Here is an 18,966-nt window from a genome sequence, read left to right on the forward strand (position 1 = left end):
AAGATAGCCACACTGTTTACTTTTATTTAAAATATTATTATACTAAAGAACATAAATAGGAATCATCTAAATATTAAAAATATATCAAGATGATGTTTTTGAATTGTGCATTTTTACTGTAGATTTTGACGTAAAATTTTGTACTGAAATATTACTTTGCAATAATGTTTTTACTGAAATATTTTGTTATCTTTTGTTGGGTATAAACATTACATAAAAATGTATTAATATTTTACAAGGTAGCTTACTTTTTTTTGTTTAAGAGTTTATTTATAAGGATTTTCGAAGAAGTTACGTTGGTACGCAGAAATACCTAGAACATAATACAACAGAGATGAAGAACAATTTAGAGAAGGGAAATTTAAGTCTAGGCATCCACAGGGCCTACGATCTGTCATCGGCTGGTTTAAGTGGCCACTTTACACACTGTGTAACATTCACTATTCTGCCTATATTTTATTTATTTATTAACGGACATTGTCCATATATACAATTTATAAGGTTTAAATATTACAATAAAAGAATAGTTTAAAACATTAAAAAAAAAGAAAAGAAGCATTGACAAACACAAGGGACATCGAGACAAGATCTGGACTATTTATTTAGTGCTCGTTTAAATCGTTGTAAACTTAAACCAAAAAAATCCAGATCTTGTCTTGAGTTAACAATACGACAAAGGCGGGTCATTGGAGAATTTAGGCCATAGTTTGTTCTATGCTGATCGATGAACAATACTTCATTGTTTCTCAATCTACGAGTCGGAATATTGAATTTTACTTGTCCCAGTAATGATGGAACATCGATTATACCATTTAGTATGCCGAACATATAAATGGAGTCAATATTAGTTCTACGTTTTTGTAGACTAGAAATATTTAACATTGACTCTATTTCAGCATAAGAATAATTATCTCTCTCTAGTCCGAGCATCCACGCTATTTTTCGAAGCAAGCGATGTTGGACTGATTCAATGTGATTTATGCGATTGACATAGAATGGAGACCAGACCACGGAGGCATATTCTAGAAGAGGGAGATTTAAACATCCACACTCCTTCGATTCTTTCATCTGTTGATGTTTGTGAAGTTAAAGAGCTGAAACCTTTATTTATGCGGGTGAGATTAATCTAATTGAATTATTTCACCTACATACTAGGCAACGCCTGAAAATGTTATTTTTTTAAATATCTATACTTCTTGGACCCAGAGTGGCCACTTAACCCAGCCGATGACAAGTCGTAGGCCCTGTGGATGCCTAGACTTATATTTCCCTTCTCTAAATTGTCCTTCGTTTCTGTTGTTCCCCTAGGGGGTTAAATCCAGTCCTAGTCTACAAAAATTTGGACACACTTAAAACATTGTACCTAGAACATTTTTTATATGCAAATTGATTACCCTTCCACACCAAGATCACGTTGTTTGTTTCCGTAATTTTGATACCATTCCAAATAGTTTTCCCGAAATAATTGGTTAACCCGAGATATCTTGATAAACTAATCGCTTGGCTTACGTACAAATCAGTTAGTTGTGTATTTTATACAATATTATATAATGATATATTATATGTGTATCCCCATACGCATATATTTCATTATCTACTACATAATGCCTGTTTTTAATGGAATGATCTTTTTGTAATTATTAGAATTTACTACACAATTTTTTCTCAAGCTGCTGTGCAAATGTAATTAATGTTTCAGAAGCGTTTGATTTAAACGGAGTCGAAAAAATCTTAGTTCTCGAAGTCAAAAGTTGAATTACAAAAAATATCTAACGTTACATTTGTAGCATGCAAACGCAATAAGTTGAAATGGTGCCTTAAAGATTTCGATAGTTAAAATGCTTTATTTCACATTTAACCAGGCTTCGGCACCCTTTTTGGCTCAGAAGTCATTTATATCCTGAAGGCAGTGAAAAAATTATGAATTGCTTATAATATGGATCTGTATTTTTTTTATATTTAAAGCACTAACTTTCCGGAACATTATTATCCAATTTGTTTCAATGAAATAACTTATATTTTTTTAGTAAGTTATTAAATTATAAAAAATAAATTGGTACATACAAAAAATCTCCCCATTTTGTTCGTGCCGCTATTGTACAGGTTTATCATTTTTACATTGTGTACTTTTGTTTCATTAAGTAATATTAATAAATGTTGTGCTAAATGCCTCTAAGAGTTTTTTTAAAAATAATGTTATATCGGAATGAATTCCAGTTATTCAATATTTTGTAACAAAAATAAAATGTTTTTACATTTTCACACCATTCTGACGACGACATGAGGACGTAATTAATTTACATAATGTGTTTGTTAAAATAAGATTTTATTAGACAGCTATTTATTTAATATATAACATACTGGTACTCGACTTGGGATGAGGAAAATTAATTTCGTTCTTTTCAAAACGATCACGTTAAAATTTAACAACCTTAATCTTAAATATAGATTATTTCTATGTATGTGGAGTAGGGTAGGCTGGGTACGGTTGTGACAATTTTCATTTGATCGCCCGTAATTTTGTTTGTATGCCAATTAGGTGAAAGGAAGGAGTTTTATACAGTAAAGTGTACATTTGTCTGCGTATAAATACTAAAATTTTGCTCCTAAATACAATAGTTAATTCATAGGAGCAAATTAGAAAAAAAAATGTCACAACCGACCACACCCCAGGGGCGGTTGTGAAAGTGCCCAATGCACCCCTTCGCAAAAATCAACCGCCATGACAATACAAAATACTTTACGTACAAAGTAATTACTGCTGTTTTACTATTAATGTTATACTGAAAACGAGGAAAAAACACTCATTACTCATATTACACATATAAAAACAATTAATAAAATAAATCGAATAAAAATACTTACTTTTTATTGCAAAAAAGTAATTTAGGCCTGTGCAGACGTTAGAGTCGCGCGATGGCTGACGCAATATTGCGGAAAACGTTCAGACGGGCATCCCCTTGCACCTTTCCCGCTATTCCTTATAGTTCCGCTAATACAATGACTGTCACAACCGTACCCAGTCTACCCTACATAAGTAAGAATCTGTCGATTTTATTAAGATTCCACATACTTCTTTCAGTCGTAATTTGCCATCAAGTGTGAATAATAAATATTTTATAGATTTCCTGTTATTTATAATTTTAATAGCGCAATAACGACGCGAATAAAATTTATACAGTCATCAACATCGCTTCTTCTTCATTGGTTTTCTTTACTAAAAGCTCAGCTGTCGCTATTTCTTATAATATCGGAGTGTATTTTTCCAATGTCGACATTTCATTATTTTTCAGCGAATAAAACCCTTTACTATTTATTTTGGTTCAATAATTACATATACGTTCATTCGGTATTTATTTATTATTATTTAAAAAAAAAAATATTTTGTCATTTTTTCACATTCTAATCAATAATTAATAATAAAAATAATGCGACCTCACTGGGATTACCCGTGTCGAGACAATATACTTTTTACATGCGAGAATATACAAAGAAGACTTTAATACACCGAGAGGAATATTGGTAATATTGTATTGGTATTATTGTTCCTCATTACTCTATCTTATTTTACTTAAATTGTACCTCGTGTCAGTAGTTCATTCATTTACGCTAATTATCTCTAAATTTGTATTCATAACTGTTCAGTGCGCTGCGAGATGTCGACATTTTCATATTCATTAATTATCGGGGGAATAATTAGGTTCGTCAGGTATCATAAATTGCTCCTTTTATTCTATCCTAACAGACAGAAAATGATTGTCATTAGAAAAAATAAATCGATAACAGTTTAAGTGCTAATATTACTTCAGTCTTGTTCCAATGTGTCAGGGGCTAACCGTCTATAGAAGCGATTATGCTCAGCTTACCATTATATTTGACTAACCATAATAATGTTTAATTGTTACTTTATGTACCGAAAAACAAATAAATAATTACCATTTATTTTTAATCATTTCCATCGTTTGTATTTTTATCCTAATATAAATATTAATAAAACGCACCCAGCGCCTGCGGTAAGCCAAGAAACTAGCCGATTATTTCAGCTTATTTTTTCATACAAATAAGTAAACTATATTTTGAATGTCTTAACCCCAGTGCGGGTTTTTTCTCCTAGATTAAACTTGCAGATTAAACAAATTATTTGAAGATTCTTGATTTAGAAAACAGTATTTCAAACGTTGTTTTTTGAGGACTATTTTTCTTTGAGATGGTTCTTTTGACATAAGACCATAATTACTTTTGTGCGTCATATTACAGGACATATAGCGCTGCACGCGGCCGTATTTAGCACTATTAATTACTAGAACAATGCGGCCAGTTGACATTTCAATTGAATACCTTATATCGACTGAATTCATAGTGGTATTTTTTATTTATTTTTTAATGAATTACGTATTCAAGTAATGGATAATATATCTATATAATATAATATATCACGAAGTTTGAACTGATGTTGTATCACACAGAACCACAGAAAAATATCAATTTATAGTATATTATTACTTACATTATATTATGTACCTCTTATGTAGGTACAAATAAATGATATTTTTTTATGGCTTACCTGTAAATAAAATCACCATTCGCCACTGCAATGTGTATATAGGTGGGGAATAGTATGCGAAGTAACATTCCGCTGAAATGAAGCGCAATGTATGTGGATGCTGTGATCCATATCGTGGATGTTGGCAGAGCAAGTGTCTGCTAGTAATCCGCTGTCATTTCCCCTCCCTTGTAATAACAAGTGCTGGTGATGTATGAGCGAGGAATGCTGTAATATGTGTACTGTGTACGTACTCCCTCCAATATTCTCCCCGCGCAATCTTTACTTCGCTATTTTAATTTGTAGAAATAAACCATCATATTTTTACCCCTAATACAATCTCTGAGAAAACGAATCTAAAATGTATGAATCTGCGCATACTTATAAACTTTTATTTTAGAAACGCGCATTGGCAAGGAAAACAACATATTGTCGCCGTTCAGGCAAAAGTCGCTAACCCTAAAAATGACAGTTTTATTTTTTTATTTTTTATTTTCTTTTATTCAGCAAACATACAGTACAGTTACAAATTTTAATATTTTACACAATTAGACTTAATTCTAATGGACCAGTGAAGTTTCCATATTAAAAAGCAATTATATGTAAGGTTAATTATGAAAGTATAAAAAAGAGAAGGAAAAAGAAAACATAAATGAAAGTTGTTTAAAAATTAAAATTTAAGTGAAAAAAAAGATATTTTAAGGTTTGCAGTTAAATATGCCATTCGAAGCGTAAAACTATGTAAGAGGCATACGTCACGAATGTAACTTGGAAAAAAATTGCGTAAATCCGAATTATTTGCTTTTTATTATGTGACTTTATATCATTATAATATATGAAAACATTTTTAAATAACGTGTGAAAAAATATTTCTTAAAACAAAAATTCGTTTTTAACCACAATCAAACAAACCATCACGCCGTTTACCCGTAGGGGTAGGCAGAGAGGATAGAACACCATATCACTCTATCTTGGCATACAGACCTCGCTTCCTCTACATTCATACATCTTTTCATGCACGCACGCCGATTATTCCTACTTTTGACATGTCCATCTTCAAGTATTTGATGGACTTGATCGTCCCATGTCTTTCTCGGTCTTCCTCGTTTTCTGTATCCATCAACATTCGCATCGTAGATCCTTTTAGCCGTTCTTTCGCTGTCCATTCGCTCTACATGTCCAAACTAACGCAGCACCCCTTTCTTGACTCTGTCGATAGTGCATGTCTCAGCCTTACACACTTCACGGATCTCGACATTTGTGCACCTATCAGACATCGTTTTACCACACATTCGCTGGAGGGATCGCATTTCGACAGCATTCAAACTACTTTTATCATCATTTTTCCAATTCCATACTTCGCTTGCATACATTAGAGTTGGCACTAGAACTCCGTTGTGAACTGCTAGTTCTGCTCCTGCGATAAACTTTTGTTTGCCAAAGTAGATTTCAGTGCACCGTTCACCCTGTTCCCGGCACTCACCCTCCTTACAATATTTTAACCACATTAGTTCTTAACCACACATTTTTAACCATATTACAATAATATTATGTCTAATATTTCCTCCTTTTCTCTAACAGCTTGCATTTTCTAGATTATAAACAAGCAAAAGTCGCGTAAGTTTTAGCCACCTTGCCGCATCAGAAACCTTACAGATCTTTTCTAATGTATCAGAAAGAAAAAAATACCAATGGAATTTATTAATAAGACATGAATGAATTATGTTGTGTAAATAAAACCTCCAAAACACAAAAAATCAGATTTTTCCTTGGTCTCCAAACTTTCAAATTGCTATTTCTCAAAATGATGATTTTTGGGTTGGTGACTTGCCTGAACGGTGACGATATATAAATTGTTTTATTTAGTTTAATCAATCTCCGCTGCACTGAGAACTAGGCTATTAGTAGTTCTCTTTTGGGTTCACCTCGAATAAAAATTTAGGCTTGATTACAGACAGCAAATAGTTAATGTTTATTTTTACGAGGTAGTCTATTAAAGCAAAGTGCATAATATCTCTATTCTGCAGACTAGCAACACATTATGTACGATCAGTTAATTTCCCGTTACGTACACAAATCCTCAGCCAAGTACCTACAGATGGTGGAATAAGTCTATCTAATTTATATATTCCTTAATTGAAGAAAGATCTCTGGCGCTCTTGGACGTCAATTCGCCAGAATGGATCTAACGGCCGCTCCAGAAATAGAAAGCGGTGAAGATTGTGAATGCAGGTTACGTAGCCTACCATTCCCAGATAGTTCCATATACAGTAGACATAGCAATTTGTGCTGGGACATTCCGCTCAACGTTAGCGCCCAAATATAACTGCTCACTTTTTTCTTTAAGAATATAAGCTATTCTTTGTAAACTAAATAAAATTATTGGATAATTAAGGTTTCTGTTGGTGTTCAGAGTAGGAAACATGAACACAACGACATAAGAATTCGTATATAAGCTTTATATAATTTATTTATACATTGAAGATATTTAAAATTTATGTTGTCGACTGGTTTTATGTCGCTTTTATTTTCATAAATAATTAGCATCAGGCGTCTTGCGAGTTCTACAATTCTCCAATAGTCGCTTCAATGACCGCCGTACTCGCAATGATTCCCACAGGTATAGGTTTTGCCGGATACTTTTACATTATACTTGATACCTTATTGTCGAACTTTTATTTCCCTGGATAATATCACCGTTCGGTGAAAATTAACATCGGCGTCGGTTCGTAATAACTTTTGACCCGATGTCGATCGTTTCTCTAGACATTATTACACAATACAGCGACTTCACCTCAATATGTACTCACAGGGACAGCGGATCAATAAACCGCCTTAACGGTCTTAAACGGTGTACTACAATCACTATACGTAATACGACAGCTGATAACTTTCTTTAATGCGTCATTAATTTTTCATTGTTTTGGTTAAGTCTACTAACAGATGTTAAATGTTCGGTTGGTTTTTTTCTACTGTCCCTTAGATTGCACCAGGTTGTTGAATAATATTTTTTTTTAGTTATTTTTTTTTCTTTTATTCAGGAAACATACAGTACAGTTACAAAGTTTAATATTTTACACAATTAGACTTAATTCTAATGGACCAGTGAAGTTTCCATATTATAAAGCAATTATATGTAAGGTTAATTATGAAAGTATAAAAAAGAGAAGGAAAAAGAAAAACATAAATTAAAATAGTTAAAAAATTAAAATTTAAGTGAAAGAAAGATATATGATATTTGCTTGACAGAATTCATTTCATAAGCTTATATCTTTGCATTTTTTGTTTATGTGCTTGCTGTTTTTTCCTGCATATATTTGTTATTATTGGTTTTTTTTTACTTGTAAAACTTTTTATTATATCCTTTGTAACCAATTTCACATATTTTTTCTGTATATTCTGTGTTTATTATTTAGTATGTTAGCATGTATTTCATTTTTATTTTTTGTAAATGCTTTTTGAACGTTAATGAACAAAATAAATAAATAATATTGTTCAATGTTGTTGTATATTATTTTGAAAAAGAAAAGGAAACCAACAAAACGTTTTATTTTCATAACCACGCATTTTCTTGCACTTTTAAAGTTTTTGCATACGCGTACGCTTATTTATAGTATAGTGCGTGCCTTTTAAATATATTACTTTAATGTAACTATAAACATTCAATACACAAATATTTACGAGTATTATGTGACATTGAACTTTAAAAGCAAAAATCTCGAAAGAAATATGTTATGAATAACCTAAACTAAAGTGAACAGCAAAATATATAGTCTTTGGGATTCACCTTACATCCTCGTTGTAATGTAAGTTTTGTAAGCTTGACTTCTACGTATATTGTTAATACTAACAATAAATACTTACGGAACTCTACTTTAAAAGTTGTCATCAACTACGAGTTAAAAAAATATTCAAAACCCGAATTATGTCATTATTGTAAATACCAATATATTTCACATTCATTATCACTTTATTTCATTAAAATAAACACCGTAAAACGGTGACAGCTTTGATAGAGTTAAAACCTTATAGATTATAATTTATCGCACTTTAACTAGTTCTGTCGCTTGATAGGAATCTGTCTACCTAAAAAGGCAACATGTCCCAAGATTGTCTCTAATATTTTGACATGTCGATATTTCATGTTTTTATTTTCAAGTACTCGATCTTAATTTTATAGCAATAGTGACCTTTTTTGATTTTGCAAAATTGATTGATTTTATCTGTTCCAACGGTTTCGATAAATTTGTGTTTTCGAAACTGTCGACATTACGTATATACAAACATAACCATACCTTGTATTTTCATAATGCATAATTTATTGATCTAAAACGCGGATCAATTTATTGATTTAGTGTGTTTTATGTATTATACATTACAAAATATATATGTTAAGGCATACATGATACGAAAACAATTAACAATACAAGTAACAATTCAACGCGAAAAATAGTAAAGTAAAAGTATTCAGTAATTAGAGTAAAGAGAAGAGACAGGATTGAGTAAAGACATTGGCTTTTCCTACTGGCATCACCATTGGTAGGTTGTATCCTTCACTTTATTTTTAAAAAACATTCGTGTTGATTTTCTTTATTTGTTTATAAATATAATAACGCCTATGCGTGGTAAACGGGTATATTGATAAATAGTATTCAAAATAAATGTGTCTGAAACGAATCATTGTAATGTCGCTAACGCATATTTTTTCCTAGTACTATAGCGGAATTAGTAAAAACATCACGATTCATACACTTCTAGACCGTTCTGTACAACTCAGCCTCTGGTGGTATCAGGTCGCGAATCGGCGTCTCAGGTACGAATAGGTACCTCCTGCCCACGTGCCCGGAGCAGGTTTCCCTCCCACACTTTTCATTACAACCTATCAGCGATTATACATCGGATTCTGTTGTTTACCAGACCGGGGTTGACGTAATCTTTTATATCGACTGCGTACGTTAGTTGAGGTGTTTTGTTTAGGATGCAATCAGTGTCACGTGAAGCTCGGAGATGGATGGTCATGGCCGGTTTAAATATTCGCGATCCACGCATTGCGGTCGATCGATCAAACGCGTCTATGAGATAATTAACTGATAATTGCACAATATCCCCGTCGGTCGATCGAGGTGTGCCGTGAGTTGAAGGCTATCGATTTTTTTCACGTTAAATGAACATGTGGTGTGCGCTTGAAAATTGTGACGTAAAGAAGCACCGATCTGTTGCACGCCGATTTCTCTAGTGAAGCGAGCCCCGTGTTTTGTGGAGTGAGCATTGGTTTTTAAGTTCGAGTTGTCAACAATGCAATTTGAATGCAATGTGAAATAATATATTTTGTTTTGTCGCACTGCGACAGTTTCAAGTGCAGTGTTCACATTCCTTCAGTATTGTGTTCAGGAATAACGGCTGTGTAGTTTTTAATGTCCACTGAATTATTTTATGAACGTAGATTTAGCAATTGACCTAAGAGCGGTTAATCCTATAAAGCTTTACTTAATTTTCTGAAGAAAATTGGAAAAGTTTGGTTCTTTTAGGTACCTCTTAACTCCGTCCCTTGCCGTCTTTCATCAGTCGCTGTGACTTGTCTCGCGTGTGTAGTATGTTCTAGAAGTGTGTTGAGTTATTTTTAACTCCAACTGGACCCATTTTTACGCACGTTTGAGCTACTTTAGTGTATCTAGGTTTATTCCCGCTTAAGAAATAATATTCCCAAGCGACAATAGTGGACAGTGGAGTACAACCGCCGCCCGATATTGCTTCCGCCCTGTCATTGGAACACGACTTCAACACAATAAAGTGTAAGTGTAGATAAATGAATAAAACGTTATTTTCTCTCGTGATGATTTCATCGCAGATTAAAGTATACAAATACCGACATTTTTACTTGTGATGCAAATATTATAAATAGCACCTATAACTAAAACAATTCTACGATAAATTCATGTTCGTAAGAATATATTTTATTCATAAAAAAGACCTAGCAAGCGAACTAGTCATATATACGAGTATATATTCCATGACTCTTCTTTAGATACGAACGCGAGTTCATAAACATTCTACAGAGCTTCTTTCCAATCAATTTAAATACACATTTAATCACAACAAAAGAAGTGTGTTTTTACTCGTCTTTACTCTAAGGTTATCTCTTCCGATATTTGTGTATATTCTGCTTGAATACCCATTAAATATGTATGAAAAAAATAGCTAATTAACTGGAACACTTCTGGAAATAATGTCTCTAAACGTCGACGTTTACGAAGAGCCCTGTATGTTGGGCAAACTGAACACGGATTTTTAAAGTAACATTCGACAATTTCTAAGCGTTGTTCAAAAGTAAGGCATTCTATTATTAATTTGAGTATTAGAACACAAATGTAACAAAAAGACTATAATTATTAGTTTGACAAGAGACAGTTATACCAAATCAAAAGTTCTGTCACGACAAAAAATCTTGTTATTTATAAACATAGCCATGCGCTCGATGCAATCCGGTAGATGTATAGTGACGTTTAATTATAAGACTATAGGTTAATTATAACAAATGTTTATCCTACTACAACAATGAGTAATGGATCATGCAGGCGATATTGCTGAAACTAATGGCCTGAACCGTAAACAGAATGATAAAGCGCCGCTACTGAAATGGGCCATAAATCGGCTAATCAAAACACTTTTCCGTTTCTTTCTAAAACTGCTGTCAACATAATGTGTTCTGAATAATCTCAATTTCTCCACTTTATCTCTTAGTTATAATTTATAATATGTGATACATTTTAAAAATTACATCGAATAGAATATTTTTTTTATGTTTTGAGTTTTTAGCTAGTGATTTTCTATTATAATTACGGTAAATTTATAGGTATTAAACGCTTTCAATGTATTATCGTTTCACTTTTATTGTTAATGGTGCTATATTATTATTATTTATTTATTAACGGACTTATTCAGTCTATTTAGTTACACATATAATATTTCTTATCCATCTTCGTTTATACATAAATGCTTTAAATAATTAATTGTTTATCGATGAATATTCTTTTTACTTTTACTTTCTGAGCCTTTTGTATAGCTTCTTATTTATTTATGTTTGAATTTTTGTCTAATAAATAATACACACGACTTCACTAGAGAAATGATTTATTCTTTTAAAAATGTTTGTTTTTAGGGTGGTAAATATAAACCGAAACGTTTAAAATGTTTTTATTTATTAATTATCGACAGCATGAAAACATTATTATTATTATAATGTAATTCTTTGTTAACTACTTACTACTACTACGTGCTTAGTAGTTCTTTTTTTATCGTCTAATATTCAAAATTGTTTTAATTTCTTTATTCACATGTTTTTTTTTCTAGATTTTATTTTTAAATTCAAAATATTTGTATTTATCAATATTTTTATAACTGTTTGTACATATTTTATACACTTTTTACCTTTTCACGATTAATTTGTAAATAATTGTTAGAATTAATTTATTTTTAAATACTGTATTTTATTTATGACGTTATTCTACTTACATTTATGTATATTAATATATTTTTCAACTTATAAGATTTGCCCTTCTTTAAAGTTTTATCTACTTAAATACTTTCTAATAATGTAGTTTCTTTAAATAAAACTCGTTAAAAAACGCGAAAAAGTTTAATAACTGGACGCCATTTTGAGTAATTCACACTCAAAGATTTTTGACAGAAACAATAATTATTTCATTCTGCCGAAAGAATGATATGTATCGCCTTTGCAGTTAAATATTAGGGATGTATAAAATTATTTCCAATTAAATAAAAAAAAATGTGATTAAAAAAATGAAAACCAAAAGTCCACATTTGTGATTTGTGTACCCTAAAACGCTAGAGGTTAAATATATATTTTACAACTACTTATGTACATGCCTTTGAAGACCTCCGCCTGTGTAAAATATATTATTATTTTTCTTAATAAATAAATACATTTATGTACGTACGTTATACTTTTAATGAATACATCATGTAAATGGTAAAAATGACTTAACCAACTAGGTATTTGTAACTTAATACAACACTGACTTGATTAGTTGCCAAGTTCATATATTTTTTTTTTAAATCGCGTATTCCCGCGCATAAATTACAAATTGAATGCAACGACGACCCGTTGCATGTACCACCACTACTTGAATGGGTTAAACATTATGCTCTGAATGTTTACTAACAAATTATTTTAACTGCTTAGAATGGAATTGGTATATCAATTATTACTTAATGTTATACTCTAACAACAAACGCACATAATTACATTTATAATTCGCCCATTTATCGTTTTAATTTTACCAGCTTTTGAAAATAATATAAAATATCTACTTCTGTTAGCGTCACTTTCGATTCGGATCCTAGACCCGTGGGTAATATCGCCGATTCTCTTGTTTCTGAGGTCCAAGATTCATGTGATTCTCATTCTCTCCGTGTCCGGGTGGATGAAGAGTATAGTTCTGTGGGTCAAATTTAACCAGAATCCTGGACGAATATTTTTGACTCGGTGATGCAGATATGATAATGATTATGGAGAACTGTGTAGGTATTTACGACTAGTTAAAATGAAGAAACAAATATTTTGGTAAATATTTCGTTAAATGAACAGGAACCTCTTTTTACACGTTTATTAACCATGGTTTCAAAATAACGCGTTACTTAAATTAAATTTCGACATTTTTTTAACAATGCATAATATAATTATATTTTTCGTTTTTCAAATTCCCTACATCGCTCTTTTACTTGCCAGGCGTATAATAAATGGTAGTTAATAAAATGTGTTAAGATTTTTTTATTTTTAGTGTAAACATATTCCAATGTGCGCTTTAATATATAATTTTTTTTAAGTAGTGTATCATTTATATATCATATCACATTTCTTAAAAGTGAGTTATTTACAACTCGTTGAAAATGGTCCTTAAAATGAAATACTAGGCAAATCATAAGAACGCAAATATTTTTAAAAAAATTAGCGTTGTCGTGTAAACATTGCCATTGCCGTGCGAAAAGCGTAGTAGAGTAAAACAGTTTAACTGTCCATGCGAGTTTACCGTAAATTCAAAGCTCCATGTCGCGCCTTTTTACGCTGCTTCACGTTTACTAACTACAAGTTAGGTTCCGGAACTTAGGTTGAATGGAACACAGACGGGTGTTTCAGACGGGTGTTCGTGGAATGTATCCTCCGCGTAAAAAGAAGTTTCGCATTTGGTGAAATGAAATGATCTTTCTCTTAAATATTGCATCTTGTCACGTTAAGATAATAACAACACATGTAGAAACACATCATATTTTATATTTCTGATTGACCTTTGGATTTTCCTTTGATCTGCGTTCGTGTGTACTTTAGGTCAATCAATCTATCAGTAACTCTGCTTAATCCACGATGGGAAACAGACCGCAATAGCGTGGAGTGTTAGCGTCAGTCGGAACTCACAACCACGTACGACGATTTAACGCGCGTGTTTCTGATGTCCTGGTACATATCACTGAATAACAGTGAATCATAAGAGACGTACTATTGTCGCGTCGGATCAATGCCAAAATCACTAATGTGCAAATTCAAGTTCCTAATAATGTACGCGTATTTAGGTTTCACGTTTTCTCAATTAAATGGAAATTCACACTGTGTGATATTTCTAAAGACTTTTTTAAATATTGGTGTATTTTTGGTATAAAAAAACTCGTAATTGAAATACTACATACTGTACATATTTTTACCCTTTTCCAAACGCTGCGATTCGATACAAATTTAAGTCTACTTAAATTGAATTTCATTCCGATTCCATAAATTATTATTGTTTTTTAAAATACAGCTTTGTAGGTAATGTTACTATTTGTAAATAGAGAATGAATACCAGCATTGTGTTGTGAAACAATTATCCGTTTCTTTTGTGAACAATTTACAATGGTATAAATGTTTGGAATAGAAAACACTCCCATTACGCTGATCAAGTGAACCCATTACTTTACATACTTTCAATTGTCGATTGTCAGTGATTTGAAATTGTAACGAGGATTTTTTTTCATCTAGGAAGCGAATTTTTTCAATCATTTTTTTCCGTTACTGCATGAACCGATATAGGTGTTGATTTGTTTTATTTTTTTCCCCATCAAACACAACAATGAAATGTGAATTAGTAAAAATAAAATTTTAATGATCAAAAACTCATAACTAATGTAGAGTGGACTTAACTTGAAACATCCTTTTTCATGTTTCAGATTTTAAATTCTACGAAAAGTTATTTATTTATTTATTAAAATTTACATCCATATTTATATATTATGAAGAGAAGAGAAACAAGAGGAAGGAAAAAGAAACTCAGGAAAGAAAATTCACGTACATATTATGTACAGATTTTTATACTATACCCCCTACGTTGAACTAACTACCTAAAGTTTAACATTCGTTAAATACTTTTTTGGGTAGCAAGGGTTGTAAATGTCTTTTTTTTTATTCCAGTAAAATGGCCACAAAGTGCAGAGCCAATTCTACAATATAAAACAAAATTGTGTATTTGAAGCACTTATGGTGGTCTCAACATACCCCGCCACTCGAACAAGGCTGAATGGATCCACCCTGCAGTGGCTTGGGGAAGTGCGTTATTAGAGCTTTTCAGGCGTTCCCATAGGCTCCAGGCTCTTTGGCGAAGTAGGGCAGCGAAGGTGTTTACCCGTCCAGCTGTGAGCATTTCGGAGGCACTGCAGTACCTAGGCAGAAATAAAATGACTATACTGTTTTCTAATGTAATGTGCATAATAAACTATGTTACTTTCGCTAATTTTTCAAATTTGATGAAAACGCTTTAGTGGTGCAATTTTTTATGCGCCTTTACCATAGAACACGTAAAATAAATACATAATAGAAAATGCTTACAAATAAATTCGTCTCAACGGTCATCGTCAATGAATGGACTCGCTAAAATCCAATAGCCATCGTAGTACTATTATCGTGGGTTACGGTTTTGTAGTAAAATTAATTTGGGTGTGTTGCGTAACAAGTATCCTTGATCGTATTAGATTCCCCTAGCTAGTTTGTATTGTAAAATAAGTCTGGGAAAGTAGTGGAACAGTTATTTAACATGTAATAATTAATTAAAGATATATTTTGTTATATCTATTACGTTTTATTCGATAGCCAGATTAATAGTTACGCGTTTGCTCGTATCTTACGTATTTATAATGCTAAGGGCTTAAGATCAAAGCACATAAATGTTATTAAACACAACGATCATAATATTTTGTACCCAGTCAACATATAACGGAGATTTCGTTATATACACGCCTTCACGTTCTTCTGTCTATCATTCGCTCACGAAACTCAGATCCTTCACCTTCCTACTTCCTACTTCCTACCGAGATGCTTTTCCGTGCCGGAAATGAAATTATCCAGGGATATCGAATTTTCCCGGAAAACAAGCGAACGCTGCTGCGAAAATGGCTATTCGCATAATCTTGTTTTAGAAATACCTAACGAATGTGTTCTGTTTGGCTTTGTCCCGACTTTTCTTTTATTCGTTCAATTTAATATAACACAAATAAAATCTAATGTCATTGTTCTACCGAATAGCTGTAGATTATTTTCGAAACATATTTCGTTTATTTTTACAAAATTGTACACGTAAATATAGAGTGGTTTCCCATAAACGTAAGCAATCGATGTTGGTTCTATAGTGATTTTGTCAAACTAATGAAGTTCAACTAGCCTAAGAGATTCACAATATTTAAGAATGATGAATAATGTATGACGTCGTGACCTACGTATATTAATGCGTTGAATCGTTAACGTAGAAATATGGTGCATGGGTGTAACATACCCACTCTGTTGATTTTTAGTTCCGGTTTGGTTACTGACAACTGGCAACCAAGCCAAGCCCCCAATTAATTCTAAATTATTACATATTATATCATCCACATACAACCTTGATTCATTTCTGTCTCAGAATATCTTAATTCTACTAATTTCATTTCAAGTTCAAAAGAATGAACATTTTACATCTTAAATAACCTCACTTTATATTTATATTTTTTTATACAATCTTTTGTTCCATTTTTGTATGTTGTAGGTACTTTCTTAATCATTTTTAATGTTTAATAAAAAAACGTCACTGTCGTTTCTCTATTTGCGATATATGTATAACACAGTGACACTTGAACCTGGTCAGATATTGCCTTGTTTCCATCAACGCAGACAAGACTTATACCCGTATGCAGAGACAAAACTTAAGGTGAGGAAAGTACATTCTAATTTCAAATGCAGAGAATAACCCGAAGGTGACGACAATAGAATGTACTTTCCTCACTTTAAGGTTTGTCTCTGCATACGGGTATTAGACTTGAGAGTTGTTCCAATGTTGTGTTTTATTGGTATATTAATATACTAAGAATCCGAAATCTTGCAGATAAACGGAAAATGGTTCAATAAAAAGTGATAAATACTTTGGTATAGAAATGTCGGTAAAATATATTATCAATTATTTATTTATTTGACGGACTTATGCAGTCCATTCCAACGATGGTAAATACAATTTCTTATAAAAGATACAGGCACTAATAAAATAAAATACAACTAAATAAAATTAGGACAAAAGGCTAGGATAAAAAAAATAAAAATTACTACCTCAAGACAAGATCTGGTCTATCTTAGTGAGTTTTTAAAACTATAAAGACTTACACCAAAAAAGTCCAGATCCTGTCTCGAGTTTACAATACGACACAATCGGGACATTGGTACATGCAAGCCATAGTTTGTGGAAACATTGAATGCCACTTGTTCCAGTAACGATGGTACATCAATTAAGCCATTCAGCAAATTAAACATAAATATGGAGTCAATGTTATTTCTACGTTTTTGTAGACTTGAGATTTTTAACATTGACTCCATTTCTCCTCTCAAGGCCAAACATCCATGCTACTTTACTTAGCAAACGATGTTGCACCGATTCGATATGATTTATCATGCCTACATAGAAGGGAGACCAGATCACGGATGCATATTCTAAAAGAGGACGAACAAGTGAGCAATATAATGTTTTAACCGTGAACATATTAGTAAAGTCACTAGATGTCCTGCTTATTGTTATATTTCCTGTTTTGATACATTATCTTTCAATATCAATTACTAAAGTGAAGAAAACATCTGACAAATGAACAGCAAACAAGCAACAAAGAATAAATCGAATCACCTATTTCTATAGGTGAAGCGTATTGTTTACTTAATTATGTTTATTTTCTTTTATCTGCTCGATTAATTCTGTACTCAGGTGTGACAGAGGTTGTATAAACCATTACACATCTTATTTTTTGATGTAACTATTCGAAAAACCTTTCGAGAAACTAGTCTGAAAATACTCAGAACTACTGATATTATAATGTAAGGACATATTGAATTATGCTCGAACACATGTCTCACCGACTCGCGAAGCCACGTTTTCGTTTTTCTCGTATGTTTTCATCATAGTCATATGCACTAATTTTGAACTATTTCAGTATTTTCATTCTAGTTCTCAGTTCTCATGTTGTGATCTGATATTGTGTTATGGTATACTTGCGGTTAAAGAAACAAAAAACATGCCGGTGATCGGTGACGCGGTCTACCGTATGAACGTGCTAAGAATCTCGTCATTCGTACTTTGCTTCGTACTTTACGGTTACAGAATCTTATACTCGAGCTCTATCTAAGTTCTGCCTATTACAGAAATGACGGAAAATATACTCTAGAACAGATTTAACTTATTAAGTATAAACCATACAACATATTTGATTAATACTGACAATATTAATTGATTGATTATTAATTTTACTCACGTTTTAATTTCTCGCTTACCGTAACACTTTACTTAATTTGTTTGATCACAGAATTTATTTTCATTATATTTTAATTTTTTGTTTATATGCTCACTTTTTTCCTTGTTTACCTTTATTATTTATTTTTTACTTTGTTAAACTTTTTAATTATATCTTTTCTAACTTAAGTCATTCATCATTCCATTAACGCACCTACTGGTGCATAGGGCACTAAATTGGTAAACCAATCGCAGAGTATCTTGATCATTTTTGTTACATGAAGGTAAGATACTACTACTACTTCAGGTACTAGTCCAGGGACTGTAAAATATTTAAGTGTAAAAACACCCTTTTAAATAAATATTTTAGGTCAATTATGTCGGGAATCGAACCCGAGACCTCTCGCATGGTAGGTAAACACGCTGACCATTACACCACGAGGCCGACAAAGACTCAAATAATTACACAACTTTTTTTTGTTCGTTTTGTGTTTTATTTTAAAGTATGTTAGCATGTATTTGTATTTTTTTTGTAAATGCCCCTTAGGCGTTAATGAACAAAATAAATATTATTGCAAAATAACCGTCTCAGAAAATCGTGTGTCGTTTCCAAAGATGCCTGTAAGCATTGTTGGCGCTAAC

At 32.1% G+C, this 18,966-nt stretch overlaps 1 protein-coding gene across 4 annotated transcripts in view; it reads left to right on the top strand.

The window, feature by feature from the left end:
- The window catches only part of Mrtf (Myocardin-related transcription factor), a 152,010-nt gene that overhangs the window by 95,306 nt on the left and 37,738 nt on the right, over positions 1-18,966 (top strand). Inside the window, exon 1 of one of the 4 annotated variants that reach the window (XM_088225005.1) lies at positions 9,523-10,335. The exons of the other annotated variants lie outside the window; for them this stretch is intronic. The gene's annotated coding sequence lies outside the window, so the exon portion shown is untranslated. Of the gene's footprint in view, positions 1-9,522; positions 10,336-18,966 lie in introns of those variants that run through there. 4 annotated transcript variants of the gene reach the window in all.

This window comes from Micrasema longulum, unplaced genomic scaffold (assembly GCF_059751315.1).
Source record: "Micrasema longulum isolate JH-2025_06_02 unplaced genomic scaffold, ASM5975131v1 h1tg000323l, whole genome shotgun sequence".
Classification (NCBI taxonomy): domain Eukaryota; kingdom Metazoa; phylum Arthropoda; class Insecta; order Trichoptera; family Brachycentridae; genus Micrasema; species Micrasema longulum.